Consider the following 17,745-nt stretch of genomic DNA (forward strand, 5'->3'; position numbering starts at 1 on the left):
AGTGCAGGCTGCTGTGTTGGTTAATGTCAGCGGCCTGTCATTCTGTCCACCTTCCAAGATGACGTGCTTGGCCCTTGCTGTGACATCTTCATGAGGTGTATTATTTATTCAGCAGGCCAGTCAGAACAACTGAAAGGTGACATTTGTATTATACTGTACCATCTAAAGCATCTGTTTTTCTGTGAGCTCCTTCAGCTGTTTAATCCAGTTGTGAATCATACTTGTACACCAAATAAGGACACAAGATAATAACCAAATATGAGTCAGCTAAATTGTATATTATTTGAGAAACAAAATATTTTAAGAAACAAACTTTATGATTTTATTCATCTCATAATTTATTGCTGATTTAATGGCATTTTGGCAAGCAGCTTTTTGAGATTTGGATTTTTCCTCATTTAATTATACATGAGCTGTATTTGCATGGATGAAAATAGCTGATTGCATGGCTGCCATGTATACTGATTTGCCTTTTCCCTTGTAAAGATGCTTAATTGCTTTTAATGTGCACTTGTGGTGTTCTAAAATAAACTTGCAGATAATACAATATCAGCTAAATTAAAGTCAACTTATGTATACTTAAAGGTGCTCTAAGCGATGTCACGCACTTTTTAGGCCAAACATTTTTTTGTCACATACAGCAAATATCTCCTCACTATCCGCTAGCTGTCTGTCTCCTGAACACACTCTAAAAAAACGCGGTCTCTGTAGACACCCCAGGCTCCACAAACAGCAAAAAAAACAAACTGGGCTACCCGCACCACGAAACATAACAAACAGTGTTCCAGCCAATAACCGACAAGAAGGATTTGGTGGTGGGGTTTGGGGGGTTAGTGCGCGGATGAGGAGGAGGGAGGGTCTAGCTAGCCTCCGTTTTGTTTGACAATAGTTCGAACGTCAACAAGAAGTGACGTCACCCAGGATCGTTAGAGAACCTTTAAAGGGAATTGGCTTCTTTCTTAAGACAATTAAGTACACTCAAAGACTTTAGATATAGAAGATGGTGCAATCATATGAATGGGAGAAAATGCAACGTGCAATATGGTGGAATAAGTCCCGCCTTCTAAATAAAAGAGCAAATCACCAAATGGTAAAGTCGATGAGTCACTGCAGCTACCATTAGAAGCTCCAGATCAAAGCCACTTGAAGGCAAGCCTGCAAGGTTGGCAAAAAATGTGATTGGTTATCAAGGCACACGTGATCTATGTTGGGCGTTACGCTTTCTCCAATGGTAGAGCCACGGACCCTCGTAACTCCCAATAATAAGACCATCTCTGTCTAGATGCTTTAGAAAAAATCAGTGTTCTGACAGCACATGCTGTAACGCTAAATCCAAGGAAGACGAAGATGAAGCGAATATAACACGAGGTTTATTTAAACAACTCAAAACTTAACAGACAAGATGTAAGACAGCTTTTGAAAGAGGAACAATACCGGACAAATGAAGACTGCATGAGGAGGAACTTAAATACACAGTGATGATGACAAAATAACGTACAGCTGTGATGATAATCAGTGTCCATTGAAACTAATGTGTGGTGGGAAACAAAGACAAAGAAACACAAGTGACTAATAAAAAATACAAACTAAAAGTCCATGGATTGAATATGACGGTGACAGAACGCCTCCCTCCGAAAAGGGATGAAAACAGGAGAAGGCGAAGGGCTGCTGAGGGTGGATGCGCGACGGAGGAGTGGCAACTTCCGAACGATGACGAGGTCCAAGCGGCGAAGATGGAAATGGCCCGATGGCACAGACCCAGAGCTTTCCAGTGCCGACAGCCCACGGCAAAGGCGAGGGATGGAGGAGCCAAGTTGGTGTTGTGGTGGCTGATGTCATCTTGGGGATGACCGACGGAGACTGAGGCGTAGAAACTGAAGGCGCAGATGGGGGGTCGATAGAGCCGAGCGATGGCGCAGGTTCAGGAGACCTTCAGGTTCAGTAACCGAGGTCTGGGGCGATGCCGGTGTGACCGATGACAGAGGTGAAACCGAAGAGAAGGAGGAAAGCGCTGTAACCGCAGGGGTGGAGGGATGGAGCGCAGCAACGGTCCGTATGTCCGTGGCGGAAGTAGAGTGATGACTGACCAAGGGGAAGCCGGTGGTACAAGGGAACCCGGTGGAGCCGCAAGGCCGAGGGTCTCCAGTGGAGCCAAAGGTGGGAGGAGCCAAGGCAGAGCCGACAAGACGACGCGTCGAGATGGAATGAAGGGAACAGAGGCCGGAGGCGGAGATGCAGGATCCTCTCCTATTGACGCTGCTGGTGGTTGCACGACCTGCGGGTTGACGAAGTTGATGAAACTAAAAGATCACAGTGGTGTTTCAGAACAAACTGACTGATTCTGGTCCAAACAGGTCGAAGAAATGGTTGAATCTTGTCCTCGGGCTCTTGCATCGCGGCGGGTGGTCCCTCACACAATCTATCCGCGGTCGAAGGTGATAAATCTGGCTCTGGGTCTGACTGTGTCCTTGATCGGGGAAGGACGCTCTCTACGCACCGGATGATGGCTTCCTTCCAGTTTAGTCCAATGGTGTCTGGGAGGTCAACGGGATGATAGTAATTTGCCCCAACCCAGAACAGTGATTTCCAGGTCTCGTCATCATAAGGGGAGTTGACTGCGAGACATCAAAACTCCTCTGTAAAAATTAAAAAGTCGTTGCTCTTCTGAGCCACAGCAGCAAATTTCGGGTCGTAATTCATTTCTGGTTCAGTATTCTGTAACGCTAAATCCAAGGAAGGCGAAGATGAAGCGAATATAACACAAAGATTTAAAAAAAAACATGGAGCAGGTAGTAGGCCTACAGGTACCTTTTGTTGTGAAAGTTAACACTTTGTCAATTGTATTACAAAATTCAAAACAATAAAAATTAAGAATGCAAAAGAAGGAACTTAAAGGGATAGTTCATCCAAAAATTATTTAATGTAATGAATGCGTTCATGTAAGAAATGTGTTCATGTAAGAAATGCGTTCATGTAAGAAAAATATCCATATTTAAAACTTCATCAACTAAAATAACTAGCTTCCGGCAGACGGCCGTACGCATCGATTTAAGGCGAAAGAGTAACACTTGAACTTGACCAACAACGTAATGACAAACGCGGTAGCCCAGCCCTGTTTGTTTGAACTGCGAGAGGCATCAAAGCTTACGCTACTCCTACATCCTACGTCACATCGTCAAGGGTTACTCTTTTGACGTAAGTCGACTTGCCTACAGCCGTCTGCTAGTTGTTTTAGTTTTAAATATGGACATTTTTCTTACACGAACGCATCACTTCACTCCAGAAGGCCTTTATCAACCCGCCAGAGCCATGTGGAGCACTTTTATCATGGATGGATGCGCTTTGATGGACTTCCAAAAAAAAATATACCCATTCACTCTCATTATAAAGCTTGGAAGTGCCCGGACATTTTTTTAATGTAGCTAACATGTATTCGTCTGAAAGAACACCTATGATGGTTTCAGGGAGAGTAAATCATGGGCTAATTAGAATTTTTGGGTGAACTATTCCTTTAAAGCTGCAGTCCGTAACTTTTGGCGCTCTAGCGGTTAATAAACAGAACTGCATGCGTCTTGTGGAAGAACATTAGCCGGAGCTACTTCTCTCTGTTTATGTCTATGACAAGTCACGCAGGTTCTGGGCTACTCCTCAGTGGTACGACCCGGACCAGTCTAAAATAGTCCCAATATAAACACTTATCATAGGTGTACCGTAGTGATTCAGGATAAGACATGAACACGGTTTGGAAAATGGATTCATAATGTACTTTTTGTAAATTTTGAACACAAAAAAGTGATGTACTACAGCTTTAAATACACAGTGATGATGACAAAATTATGAACAGCTGTGATGATAATCAGTGTACGTCTGTAAACTAAAGTGACTAATGAAAACAAACTAAAAGTCCATGGACTGAACTAAACATGACGGTGATGCATGATTTTATACATACAATTTTTTTTGGTCATAATTTGAGTATTTAGAAACAAAATTTGAGTGAGATGTTGTCAGATTTCATTGGTGATTTCAAATATGAAATTTAATTGTACACTTGGTGAACAGCTCTGGAGAATTTGATGTTTCCCCATTCAAAGAGATAGGAGCTGCACTTGCATGACTGAAATAGCTGCCCGAGAGATGTTTCAAAGATGGCCACAGAGTGAAATGACTTGCCTTAATGGGACTTTGGCACACGTTTAAAAAATACACTTTTATGTGTAAAAATACACTTATGTGTTATTTTAAATACACATTAAATAGTAATATTTGTAAAAATATATTTTTTGTGCTTTAAAGAAGTACATTTATGTGTTGACTAAAATACTGTAATGTGTAATATGATATTTTAAAGTTAATATATTTGTAATGCACTAATTTGCAACTTCAACATTACAATGTGTAATTACAAATATATTTAAATAAATGACATGACACATTTTAAATAGAAATCACATTAAAGTACCGCATCTTTTATCTTACCATAAGTGCTTCTCAGTACACTCGGCAATACACTTTAACCATATTTCAATGACAAAGTAAGTATGAAATTGTATGTAAAGATGTACATTTTCATTAAATTGTACTTAAGATGCAATTAAGTGTCCACTTAAAACATAAAGTGAAGAAGTAATTCTTATGAAACTTTAAGCCTTGTTTACCATTTGTAAAGACTGCTTACACAGACTGCTAAAGGAAGCTATATTGCTATGCTAATGTCATATGCCGTTAGCTAGAACACGTCTGACACATTTGCTACATTAATTAGATTACTGTGTCGTCCGGAGGTGAGGGTGATATTCATTATAAATTCATAATCGGGGAAACAAAGGACTCACGGCTGCATGACTGACAGGTAAAGTCACCTTTGGACCTCCTCTACTCAGCATAGACCAGGGAGGGCAGCAGGGAGCACACCAAATTGGGGTTGAGAGGACACACTGCTGAAGCTGTCTTATTAAACCACACAGGGTTTGTTGAGTTGTCTGTGATGTGTGTGTGTGTGTGTGTGTGTGTGTGTGTGTGTGTGTGTGTGTGTGTGTGTGTGTGTGTGTGTGTGTGTGTGTGTGTGAGAGAGAGAGAGAGATTGTGGGTGTATGCGTGTGAAGGCAAAGCGTACAGTGGGCATGAGTGTATGCATTACCCCTCCCGTCACTTTCACACATGGCGGTAATGAAGCTGTCATGGCCGCCAGCATGTGGATATGGTTGATATTCAAATGAGAGAGCCATTCACCTGCTGAAGACAGACCAGTCCAATTACGGGCTCAGGGCAGAGACCAGGCCCAGGAATAGGGCAGATGCACTGTTCCACTGCCGTTATTTCCAGTCTGGAAAATGATTTTCTGGGAAAATTCCCTCGCATGGTGTCTAGAACACAAAGTAAGGAATATTTGATGACGGGCTGATGAATTATTAGAAAATAATGCACAACCGAGGTGGTAATGTGGCCACAACGCGAGTGTGCCTTATTTTCTAATAATTGAATGGACCGAGGTCAATTATTTTGCTTAGATTATACTACGATTACCACACCTCAAGACATTGTTCAGATGTTGTATTTCAAGACATTTGTCGGGTTTTTGTCCTTAAAACGCTCTTGTGTGTAGGACTAAATTATTAAGTATCTCTTCCAAAGCCTCCATTGCTAATTCCACAACGTCATTTTAGAGATAGAAACAGAGGTTTGAGCATTGATAGCATACAAATGATGTTATTAAAGAGACAGAGAAAAGAGAGAGAGATTGATTAAGCGTGTGTAAATTAACCGAGTCTGTGCGTGTCTCAACAGTGTTCGGCAGTAACGTAGCAAAACTGCAAGTTTATCTGCTTCAAAAACAACTGTTTTTACCTCGCTAGTGAGAAATGTCATGTTGCATTTAAGTTACTAAACTATTTTACTGATAAAAATCATCAGAGCAGCGCTGACAACACGTTTCTATGTGAGTGTGTATCTGTACTGTATGTGTGTGTTTTTATGGGAGAGAGAGAATGTGTGTGTTTTTATCCAATTGTTTACTATATATTTATTTGCTTGGCCATTGTCATTGTGGGTTTTGGTTCTTTTGCTGTTGCAGGACCTTTGAAATAACTTAAATCATTTGGAGAAGTAATATGGAACTGTAATGCGGTAAAGACCTGCCTGGAACTACTTTAGCCATGCGTTTTCCTGAAAATAATTGCACACCTTAGATGTTCGTAAACCAATCGGATTCAAGCATTCATCAGCCCTGTAGTATATAATGCATTAAATAAATAAAAAATCTTGCAGTTGATACTGAATATTCTTTGGTAAAATAGTACGTTTTAAGTAATGCACCATTTTTAAGTTTGTACAATTTAAAGGTCCAGACATTTTTGTTTATGTCGCACTTGAGGATACAACTGTGATCTCATGCGTTAGCCTGGCACCTAGTGGTGTGGAGGACAAAATCGCCACACAAAAGCAATTGTTTTACATTTGCAGTTGTATACTCCATTCACATATTTGTCACCAACTGAAAGTTAACAATAACTAGACGGGTTACTGAGACAGTAGTATTTATTTAGCTGGTGGTGTGATCTCAACATGGCAGCCTCTGTGAGATGACCTACTACATGGTAATTAAAAAAGATTTTTCTAGATTATTGATGTAACTGGAATCTTTACCTCATGTGAGTGTACATCATTTTACACATCTGTCAAACAAATCATTTTGCAAATTTGTCAATTCATTTCTTTAGCACTTTTTAATGAGGAAAAAATGACTGATTGCACCTTTCAGGAATAGTCAATCCCAGGCCCGATGGACCTCTTTTGCTGTCTCCTAAATGAGAGGAGTATTGTGACAGTAAATTTCTTTTTAGCCATTTCAGATGCTGCTATTGACTTCAGCGGTATAGTGCTCCAGTCTGAGAGAGCTATTGACTAGTCTGTAATTGTCTGTTTCCCTCTTCTACAGACTGTTAACCTTGAGCTGCCACAGGGGGAAGAGGGCAGGAATGGCCATGGCTGTCAGTCCCGCTCCACTGTCCTGACAGCACTAAAAACCCAGCAGACCTTCACCTTCACCAAGTTTGAAGCAAACAATGTCTTATATCTAATGCAAGGGCTTTCAACAAGGGGCCCACCGGGCGATCTATAAAACAGAAATGTCTAAATATTTTGAATCATGACATTTCTAAATTAGAACTGATTATATTCTAACTGAATGCCTATCCACATTTTACAGTGCAGCAAAGTTAGTTTATGTTATGTCTTCTGGGTATGAGGGTTTTACCTTGATACTATAAATGAATCTTTCTAGATCTGCAAGTCTGTTTAAATGAAAAAGATCCCTGTAATATGTCAATGTGCTTCTTGCCAAATTAATTCCTGTATCATTATTGATACATTTCTTAATGTTCTGTTTCAGGCCTATATGTATAATGGCATACAATATTAGATGATTCTGATCTAATTGATCTGATTTGAAACTTATGTCAATGGATTTACATCGAAGTCATACAATTATGTTTTTATATGGTTCGGGGAAAAAAAAGTCCTCATAAAAAACAAATTCAACCAGGGAGGAAACATTGTCCCTATATAAATGTTAATTTCTGATACTGCTGATGATTGTGTTGTGTGTGTGTTTCTGTGTTCATCATAGTGTGTGGAGGTCATCTGTTCATGCTGAATGAGCAGAATGAATTCTCCACAAACAGAAGCTGCAAAAGGTGACGGAGAGGGGAATGACTCCACAGGGGACACCACCATCTGCTTCAGGGCTTGTCAGCACTTTTTATGATACCAACTGCATATTATCTCATAACACATGTTCACTCATATACAGATTAAAGTCATATTTAACATTATTTAGTTTGCATTTGACCTTAATTGTACTTATGCATATTTTGTGTAGTGGATCAATAGTGACCATTGCCACACAGCCCTGAAATCACATCAAGATACACAAGTGATTGTTGTTGTAAAATTAACATCTATGGAGCAAGTGGATGTTCAGAATTTATATTATACATTTTGAATGCAACTTACTTTTGAAAACTTATATTCCAAAAATAATATTATTTGAAACTCGTATAACCTTTTTTTCTGTTAAAGTTAGTCTAGCAAATCAAATCCATCATTAATATGGATATGGCAATATAAATATAATATCTGTGATATATATTTTTTTAAATATTCGATTTTATAAAACAAAACAAAAAATATATATACACTATGTCAGAGTTTGAAAGCTTGCGTGCAAAAAGTTAAAAATCTATCACTATAACAAGTCTTACAATTATTTGAAAAACTACTGTTTCTTTTTCTCTCTTTTTTATCATACCCATATAAAACCATAAAGGGTTCTATCAGGGGCTCTATTTAGAACCTTTTAGGGGTTCCCATCATGGGATCATTTTATGAATTTAGGTTTAATTAATTAATCTGGTTTTAATTCTCTTTTAATTTTGATAAAATTGTATTAATTAAACAGCACGTAAAAATACTTAATCACTAGAAAAAATTTAATAACCTATTAAACATGAAAGTAATGTAATAATTCTCCTTCTATAGAACCTTTTTGGCATAAATGGTTGTTTAAAATTGAGTCAGGACCAGTGTTGGGGAAAGTTACTTTAAAAAGTAATGCATTGCAATATTGCATTACTTCCTAAAAAAGTAACTAATTGGGTTACTTAGTTACTTTTCCTTACATGGGCTTGTTTGTTTGTTTTTAATAACAAAAAAAGTTATATTCTTGGCAAATGTAAAGGCCCTTTTACACCAAAAGTGAAATGAATAAGCCTCTGGATGAAGGGAATGCAAATTCACTCCTGTACAGTAGAGGGCGCAGCTCAAACAAACCTTTCAGCTGTGCTGCCATTTTGGATCGCAGAAAAATTGGATGCATGAGAAGAAGTTAAACAAAAATGAAACACGAATCTGATGTTTATGTTTGCTATTATTATGGTTAAATTGGATTATCGAAGGTTAACAGCAAAGAAAGCTAATTTAAAGTGAGATTAAATACATAAAGTATATTTGTATTATTTATATAACACACAACACATATATAACACATATTTATTGCAGGTTTCCGTGATAATCTGAGTTTTCATTTTACTGTTTGTATTCATTTTTGGGAATACTAAATCTGTTTTTGTGAGGTGAGTGAGATGAGTATTTAGTCTAGATTTAGTCTAGAACTACAATATCAATATCCATCATGTTTACACACCGCACTTACCCCAGATTTCCACCAACTGCGGAACGGCTGCGGATCGGCTCCGCTGCGTGTCAGCTCCGTGCTCCGCTGTCCTTCAATACCCACCAGGTCCGGATTTGTTGCAGAACGGCTGCGGCCGAGGACCCACGAGATCTCGCTAATTCACGTGTGATCACGCGATATGTAGTTTCGATAAACAGAACCACCAAACCAGGAACAGTTTTCCGCCATGATCATCATATTTTCCTCCAAATATGATCCGCCATGATCACGGTGTATTTTATTTTGAAAATTAAACGGATCTTTTATTTTGTTTTGTTCTGTTTTTTGCTCGACTTCCTGTCCTGCGCACTCTGCCCTGTAGTGCTGCGGAGCTCTCCGGCATCCGGCAAAAATAGAAGCTCTGCGTACCTGCTCCAGAGGGCTGCGGATCGCCGGAGTCAGAACGCAGCCGTTCCGCAGTCAGTGAAAATACACACATTGACTTTAATGGAAACCTATTGACTCCGCCGCTGTTCCGCAGTTGGTGGAAATAAGGGGTTACTCCCGATTGCTTTCAACATGGGGACGGGAGAGGTTTCAGTCAATAAAAGGGAAAACAAAGTAAAAACATAACATTCCTTATTGCATTAAACCCAACACTGGTCAAGAGTCTTAACCCCATTGAACCTTTTTTCTATAAGAGTGTATCTTATCTTGTCTGGTAGAACAACTGTTGCCCCCTTAAAAAATAGGTGCAATATTCCCCTTATGAAAGATAGCAGGTTGTTGGATAAGGTCCCACAAACTGTTGTGATAGGATGCCAACAAACACACACACATGCCATCTTGCTGTGAAATTGAATTACAAACATACAGTGATCTACAAGCAAGATCCTCTTCAAAGGCTTCCTGTGTCTTTCATACAATATCTACGCTCTATCACCTTGCAATAACTCATTGTCTTCCATCAGGATCTGGACTGCAGTGAAGGGGAGGGGACTCGTCTATGTGTCCTGTCTCAACATTAAGCTCCATCTGAAAAACAGCCCTCCATGCCAGCGCTGCCAATGCCAGACATCTTCCCCGTCACTCACTTGTCGGCAGGGAAATGAATCTGGATGCAGCATGTCCCCCATTCATCAGCCTTGACAGGCTACCTTTGCCTGGTTCCGCTCGGATGGGCTCCGCGTCACTGCGGGCAGGAGAGCATATTTCTGCTGCAGATGAAGAAATTACTGTGTGTGCAGCGCTGTGAAGTGACTCGTGAATGGAGTGTCATTTGGCTGGGTATTAAACGGCATCAAGTTGCCCTCATCTCACAAATACTTCTAGAGGGCAAATGCAAATATTCACATTTTATATGGCAATCATCTTTTTCAAATTCTTTCACATTGTAATGGGTTGATATATACTCTTGAAGATATAACATCCTCCTGAGAGCAACTACATATTAGTGTGTGTACCTGAAATGTCTTTGAATGAAAGGTACTAAAGAAATATGTGCTCTGAGAAAGTACCTTCACAGTCATATTTAACCAATATCACACAAGCAAGTCTGCTGTTATTCCTGAATATTGGCAGTTCAATAGATAATTAAATACATATGATTGTTATATGTGACCCTCGACCAGTCACATGGGTAATTTTTTTGAAATTGAGATTTATACATAATCTAAAAGCTGAATAAGCTTTCCATTGATATATGGTTGGCCGAAATACAACTATTTGAAAATCTGGAATCTGAGGGTGCAAAAAAAATAGAAACATTGAGAAAATCGCCTTTACAGTTGTCCATTTATGTTGGCGATTGTGCTGCATTCACTCACAAAAATAAATGTTTTATATATTTACAGTAGGAAATGTATTAAATATCTTCACGGAACATGATCTTAACTCAATATCCTAAAGATTTTTGGCATAAAAGAAAAATCAATAATTTTGACCCATATAATGTTTTGTTGGCTATTGCCACAAATATACCCGTGCAACTTGTGACTGGTTTTATGATCCAGGGTCAAATATTGTTTTTATAAAACAGTTCAATAAACAAGTTGGTCTCCAGTTAATAGTAAATTACATTATTGTATAGTTTCAAATAAAGCAAACATTAGGTGGTATCAAACACATTTGGTGGATTTTCGTAAATTTGATCCGACCTGAACGAATCAGCCATTTTGAACAAAATGGTTGAGTTAATGATTCAATGACTCATTCATTAAGACATTGGCTACATATGAAATTGCATATTTTTCTACTATATAAGTGAAAAAGTAGAAATACATGAAAGAGATGTCCGAATTCACAGTATTCATAAAACAGTAAGCAAAAACTACACTTCCGTGAGGTGTGCATCCGTTGGGCACTTTACAATATACTTAGCCAGTGTAGCACCATTTTTCATATTTGATATTATGAAAAGGAGGCTCTGGGATAGAAGTAAACTCTTTGAATAATCAGATTTTGTATACATGGTTTAATTGGCACTCAATCACCGGCTTTTAATCATTATCTATGTTTTTTGCTTCACACATACATTACAATAACCGACTCTTAACCTGTAGCTATTCCTCTATGGCCCATTGTATCATACTTACTGAGACAGAGAGCCCCTTAGAGGGGAAACCAACCACTCAAAACTCAAAATGGCATCATTGTAACCTGTTCCTGAATGAATGGGCATAACCGATTTCCGCAGACACATTTTAAATAATCGTGTGCGGTGCTTAAAAGCACAGTTTCACACAGCCCCCACGACGTGACGGATAACAGTGCCAGAATAGCGCCAATCTAATATCTTGTTAGAGGAAGAAAAGGGAAGTGCCCAATGGGTGAGCTCTATGTGAGTGTGTATGTGTGTGTGTGTGTGAACGTGGAGCTTTGGGAGGGAGGGCTTGGTCTCTTGAGGGTCCCTTGTATCCATGCCAGACCATATAAATCAGCACGTGGCCCACGGCCGCAATAAGCTAGAAAATAAAAAAAGCATAAAAGTGTCGGAGTGAAATAGAGGAAGGGAGAATTCTTTTATGATGAAACTAAATTCTCCTTACTCTGCAGTAGATCCACTTCCCATGGTCTGATTGTTTACTCCTGACACCATTCATCATTACGCTGCCACAAATGACTCAAATTACCACACCTGCTACTCGTATAATACCCACACAATCAGGGCTTAACACTCAGGTAATTGTTTCAGAAGGAATTCCTTCAGTAAGACCTGGTGTGACGTCGTGTACATGTGGGAGAGAAATTAAATCCACACATTTTGGACATGTGGTGTTGAATGTGGCTACAGTAAGATTCATGTTGATGTAATAATCTGTGGTCAAGAATCCAATTTTAGAGAAATGTATCAGTGCATCCTTATTTTATTTTATTTTTCATTTGTTAGGGTCATTATTGATGAATATATTGAAGCTGTGTGTATTGATGTGACCATGTAGATAACATGATAAGGCTTGTGAAAACCATACAGTAAAATTAGAAATACCCCAATGTGAAAATTCTAGCCAATACAGATAAACTGATAATTATTTTAATGGCCTATAAAAAAAACAAATTAAATTCAATACTATGTTCTCTAAATGAATTAAAAACACTGGCTATAGACCCCCAGGGTCCTATATGTTGATTTTCTAAGAGTTTGCAGATTTTAATGTTGGTAAAGTGCTGATTGTCTGAGATTTTTAACATTCACCTAATCCTATAATACAAATGATGCATTAGGAGTTGCGTTTACAAGCAAAATGTCACCAGACCCACTCATCGTTTTATTCATTCACAATATTCAACAGATGGAACCGATCTTACTGATATAGATTTTCTACCGCAAAATGATGATGTCACTACCTTGTAATTTGCGTATTGCTGACATTTGCCATATCGCACCACGTTATCAACAAGGTACAGGCATGTGATCAGCGGAAGACAAAAAGACCAGACGAAAAAAAATATATATATTTTATCAAATTAAAAAATATTTACTTATTACAATAATACATACTATTGTACTATAAAATAAAAAACAAGTATTTAATAATCATGATATAATAATATATTATAGTATAAATACAATATATATATATATGTTATAATAAAAGTATTAATAGAATTAGGCCTATTATTATTATCAATAATAACAAAGTTAATAATCATTATTATTTTATTTTTATTTGACAGAATAACAGTAAAAGTATAATACTAACATTTATGGTAATTTCTGCTTTCAAACATTAAACAATTGAGTTTTTATTTTAGCGGAAAACCTCATGGGAGAACTTATCCCTTCTCTTTGTTGACAACAACAGATTTATAAACAATTCTCATGACGAATGTTGCTTTCCCAAATGCAAATTATAAGCGACTCAAACATCCCAACATGGGACTCAAAGCATCCCAGTTCAGAGCATCCATCGAAGGACTCAGACTTCAAAGGCCGCGGCTTCGTAGGCAGGGAAGGTCGGGTTAGGGTTAGGGTCTATCCTACGGAGGATTGTTCTTGCAACTCTGACAGCTTCCGTTGACGAGCGGCAGTAACGTTTGTACTGGACTATTTATATGCAACTGCCTAAAAACTTTCTAAATGTTCACCTTTGTGCATTTATGTACGTAATAAAGAGAATAAACTATATCACATCTTGGTAAGATGCAATGAATTCTGGGGTAGGGTATAAGGATCCATTTGTCGCATCCTTCATTGGAAACGAAGGACGCATTTCAAGGCCGCATATGAAGGAGCCTTCGAATACCCTGCCTGATCTGCGCAGTTGTACCAAAACACACAAACGAACTTGATGAAATGACTAGAAGTATGGACACTATCTTCTCTTGTACATTAGAAACTGTTGCACCCATCATATTAAAAAAGGTTGGAGAGAAAAGTACTGTACCATTGTACAACAGTATTACTCACGCTCTCAAGAGAGAAACTTGTAATCTAGAGTGCAAATGGAAACTCATTTAAAGGTCTTTAGAATCACGTGGAAGGACAGCACTTCCCGTTATAAAAAGCCGCCAGGGCCGAGCATCTCTGCAAATTCATAGAAAATAACCAAAATAATCCAAGGTTTTTATTTAATACAGTGGCTAGATTAACAAATAAACAGATGTCCCCTGAAATAAATATTCCAACACAGTTTAATAGTAAGGACTTTATGAATTTCTTCGCTGAGAAATTGAAACCATTAGAAATACAATAGTAAATGTACGACCTTTGGCAGCGTTTTATGATTCAGCATCAATTATTGCCCCTCAAGAACAATTGCAGTGCTTTACAACTATAGGACAGGAAGAGCTCAATACACTTATCATTGCATAAACCAACAACATGTTTATTAGATCCAATACCCACTACTGAAAGAGTTGTTATCGGTAACAGAAGAGCCTCTTTTCTTATTATTAACTCGTCTATTTCTCTGGGCCATGTCCCAAGATGGTTCAAGCTGGTCGTTATTAAGCCTCTCATTAAGAAACCACAACTAGATCCAAAAGAATTGTCAAATTGCAGACCCATTCTAGAAAAGGTTGTGTCTGCTCAATTAGGCTCCTTATTGCAAAAAAAAAAAAAAAAAGCTTCTGACCAAGGCTGCATCTCAATACTAGTTTTACTTGATCTTAGTGCTGCTATAGATCATTACATACTGTACTCTTAGATCGATTTCAAAATGGGGGATTATCCAAGTTAACATCAGTAAATTATGAAGTGCTGCAAGGGTCTGTCTTAGGCCCTTTGCTATTTTCAATATACATTCTGTCCCTTGCGAATTCGGACGATTTGTCTAAACCCACGTTATGGGTTTAGGGGCGGGGTCAGGGGTAGGTCATTCGTACAAATTCATACGAATTTGGGAACTCGTAAAATATGTACGATTTTAATAGCAAAAATCATACAAATTCGTACGAGTGAGGTCGTATAAATTTGTACGAATTAGCCACCTCGTGGAATTCGTACGAATTGCCGTGAGATCGGGTTGGGAAACATGAGGGCTATACTGTATATACACAGAGACTAATGACTAAACCAGGGACACCTGTGCACAATCAAACAATGATCCAATGAAAACAAGACACATGAACAAGGGGAACACATGACAGGATCACATGATGGGATAAGGGAATCACATGAATGGAAAACCCAAAACCAAACGTGACACAGACAATACATATCCAAAAATGACTGACAGTGATAAATAACAGAAATCTCTAATATTGGCCAATAACTGAATTTTTTTTGTTACATTGGCTGATATGTTAGTTGTCTTAAACATATACTGACACCTAGAGGTGTGGATGCAGCATCACACAAAAAGAAAAAAGTTTTGTAACCGATGCCATAATAGAAATGTGCTATTCACAGTCAGCCATGACTAATTTATTCAGAGATGTAAAAAAATATCCAGTATCAAGAAGGTCGTTTTCAGCCGGTCATGTGATCTCAACATGGCAGCCACCATGAGCCGACCATCTTTAGGTACAATAATATGCTTTTATTAGGCTACTGATACGTCTTCATCTTCATCTCATGTGTGTACAGTATTTTAAATATATTTTTCAAAAGCACTATGTGAACATCCTCAATGATGCAAACAATGAAGGAGTGCATACCTTTAAAACATTGCCTCTGTGTTGCCTCCTTTTCACAGCATCACAGGGAAATGATCTGCTTGACTTCTCCCGACTCAGACATCTGAGAGGCATTCACAGTGTTATATCAAAGAACGCAAAATGTCCATGACCTCTCCGTGGCATAAGTCACATGCCAGCACCTCTCCAGCAACCCGTGACAGATGTGAGCACCCTCTGGGGCTTGAGGTGCTAAATCACTTCAGGGACACATTGGCAGGACCTCGGAGGAACACTACCCAACCGTGAATGACCAGCCATTCCTCAGTGACACTTCTCAGCTCGGCATTTCCAACCTGATCAAAACACACGTTCCTAACTTATCCTAAATGCTCTCTTCCTGGACACAAATCCCAGCTGTACTGTGAATCACAACATTGAGCTTAATAGCTAGAAATGTGTGTGAGTCTGGATGCTGTAACATCGACCAGTCCAAATAGAGTTTGGCAGCTGCCTCTGGTCTCAGATGACTATAGTGTCAGATGGCTGGTTTGTCTTCTCATTGGCTAGCTCACACACACAGGACCATCAGTCATGCACTAACAAGCGTTAGCATGCCAAGCTGGACACTTTTCTGGCAATCAGAGTCAGGTGTGCCATAGCAGTAAACAGGGAAGCAGCCCAGTAAATATTCTGCAACGCTGGGACAGACGAGTGTGTGGGAGAGATGTTTATAGCAGGTGGAAAAACGCTTGTCATGCTGATGGCCCTGATTTATTCTGGGAGAAAATTTGGCACATATATCACCTCTGATGGCCAAGCAAGGCTTCATTCTTACACACGCACAGTCGCGCGCGCACACACACACACACACACGCACGCACGCACGCACGCACGCACGCACGCACGCACGCACACACACACACACACACACACACACGTATTCTCTCTCAATGCTCTCTCTCTCTCTCTGCTCTGGGTCTTAAACATGATGGTGACACCCACCGTGCTAAGAAGTTTGTGCTAATATTCTTCAAAAAAAAAGAAGTTTTACTCTATTTTAGATCCAGTTACATGACACGACTACAAAGAGGCGATTTAGAGAGAAAGACTAAGATCTATTCAAATACAGCCAAAATATTTTTCTTAATCAGCATATTTTTTTTCTTGTTTTCTGGATTTTTTGTGTTGTTATTATGTGAACTATAGTTTTTTCAGTAATTGAAATAAAGCTGAAATAAATTTTTTATATAAATATTAGATGAAAAACTTAAACATATAGAAAGCTGCCTTGCTAACTAGGAAATTAAGAAGTATAATAAGCTGAAGTATAAAACTACTAAAACTGACAAAAGCACACTAAACAATGCTTAAACTAAAATCAAATGAACTTTTTAAAATAAAAGCTAATTCATAAAAAATTGTAGGCTATATAAATAATACTAAAATAACACTGAAATCTAAGTTTCCATGGACCCTTTTCACATTTATCGGTTCTCAGAAGTGGAAGTTGTCATAGTTGGGTAAACGTACACTCTAAAAAATGCTGGGTAGTTTAAACCCAATTTTGGGTAAAATATGGACAAACCCAAATGTTGGGTTAAAAATGTAATGTAAAAATTTAACCCAACGGCTGGGTTTGTCCATATTTTACCCAACCCAGCATTTTTTAGAGTGTATATATAGGTGTTAAATGGAATCTGCAAAACATATAATTTTTGAGTTCCCATTTGCCAAAATAGTAAAAAAAAACAAAACAAGCCTACATAGCGTTTTCTGATTTTACAAAACAGAAGAAAAGTTAATATCAAGAGACTGATCACGTTGGTTCAGTTGGTTCAAAGAGAAAGATGCCAAATTTGCCATCACTCCCTCGGCCATTAGAAACATGCATGCAACGTTAACTCGTTTTCTGTAATTTAATAGTAAGGTATATTATGTACATAAGGTATATAGAAAATACCTTTTTTTTATATGAAAAATGTCCACTATTACTTTTGTTGTTGTTTTAAGTT

The sequence above is a fragment of the Phoxinus phoxinus genome, assembly GCF_949152265.1.
Source record: "Phoxinus phoxinus genome assembly, chromosome: 10".
NCBI lineage: Eukaryota > Metazoa > Chordata > Actinopteri > Cypriniformes > Leuciscidae > Phoxinus > Phoxinus phoxinus.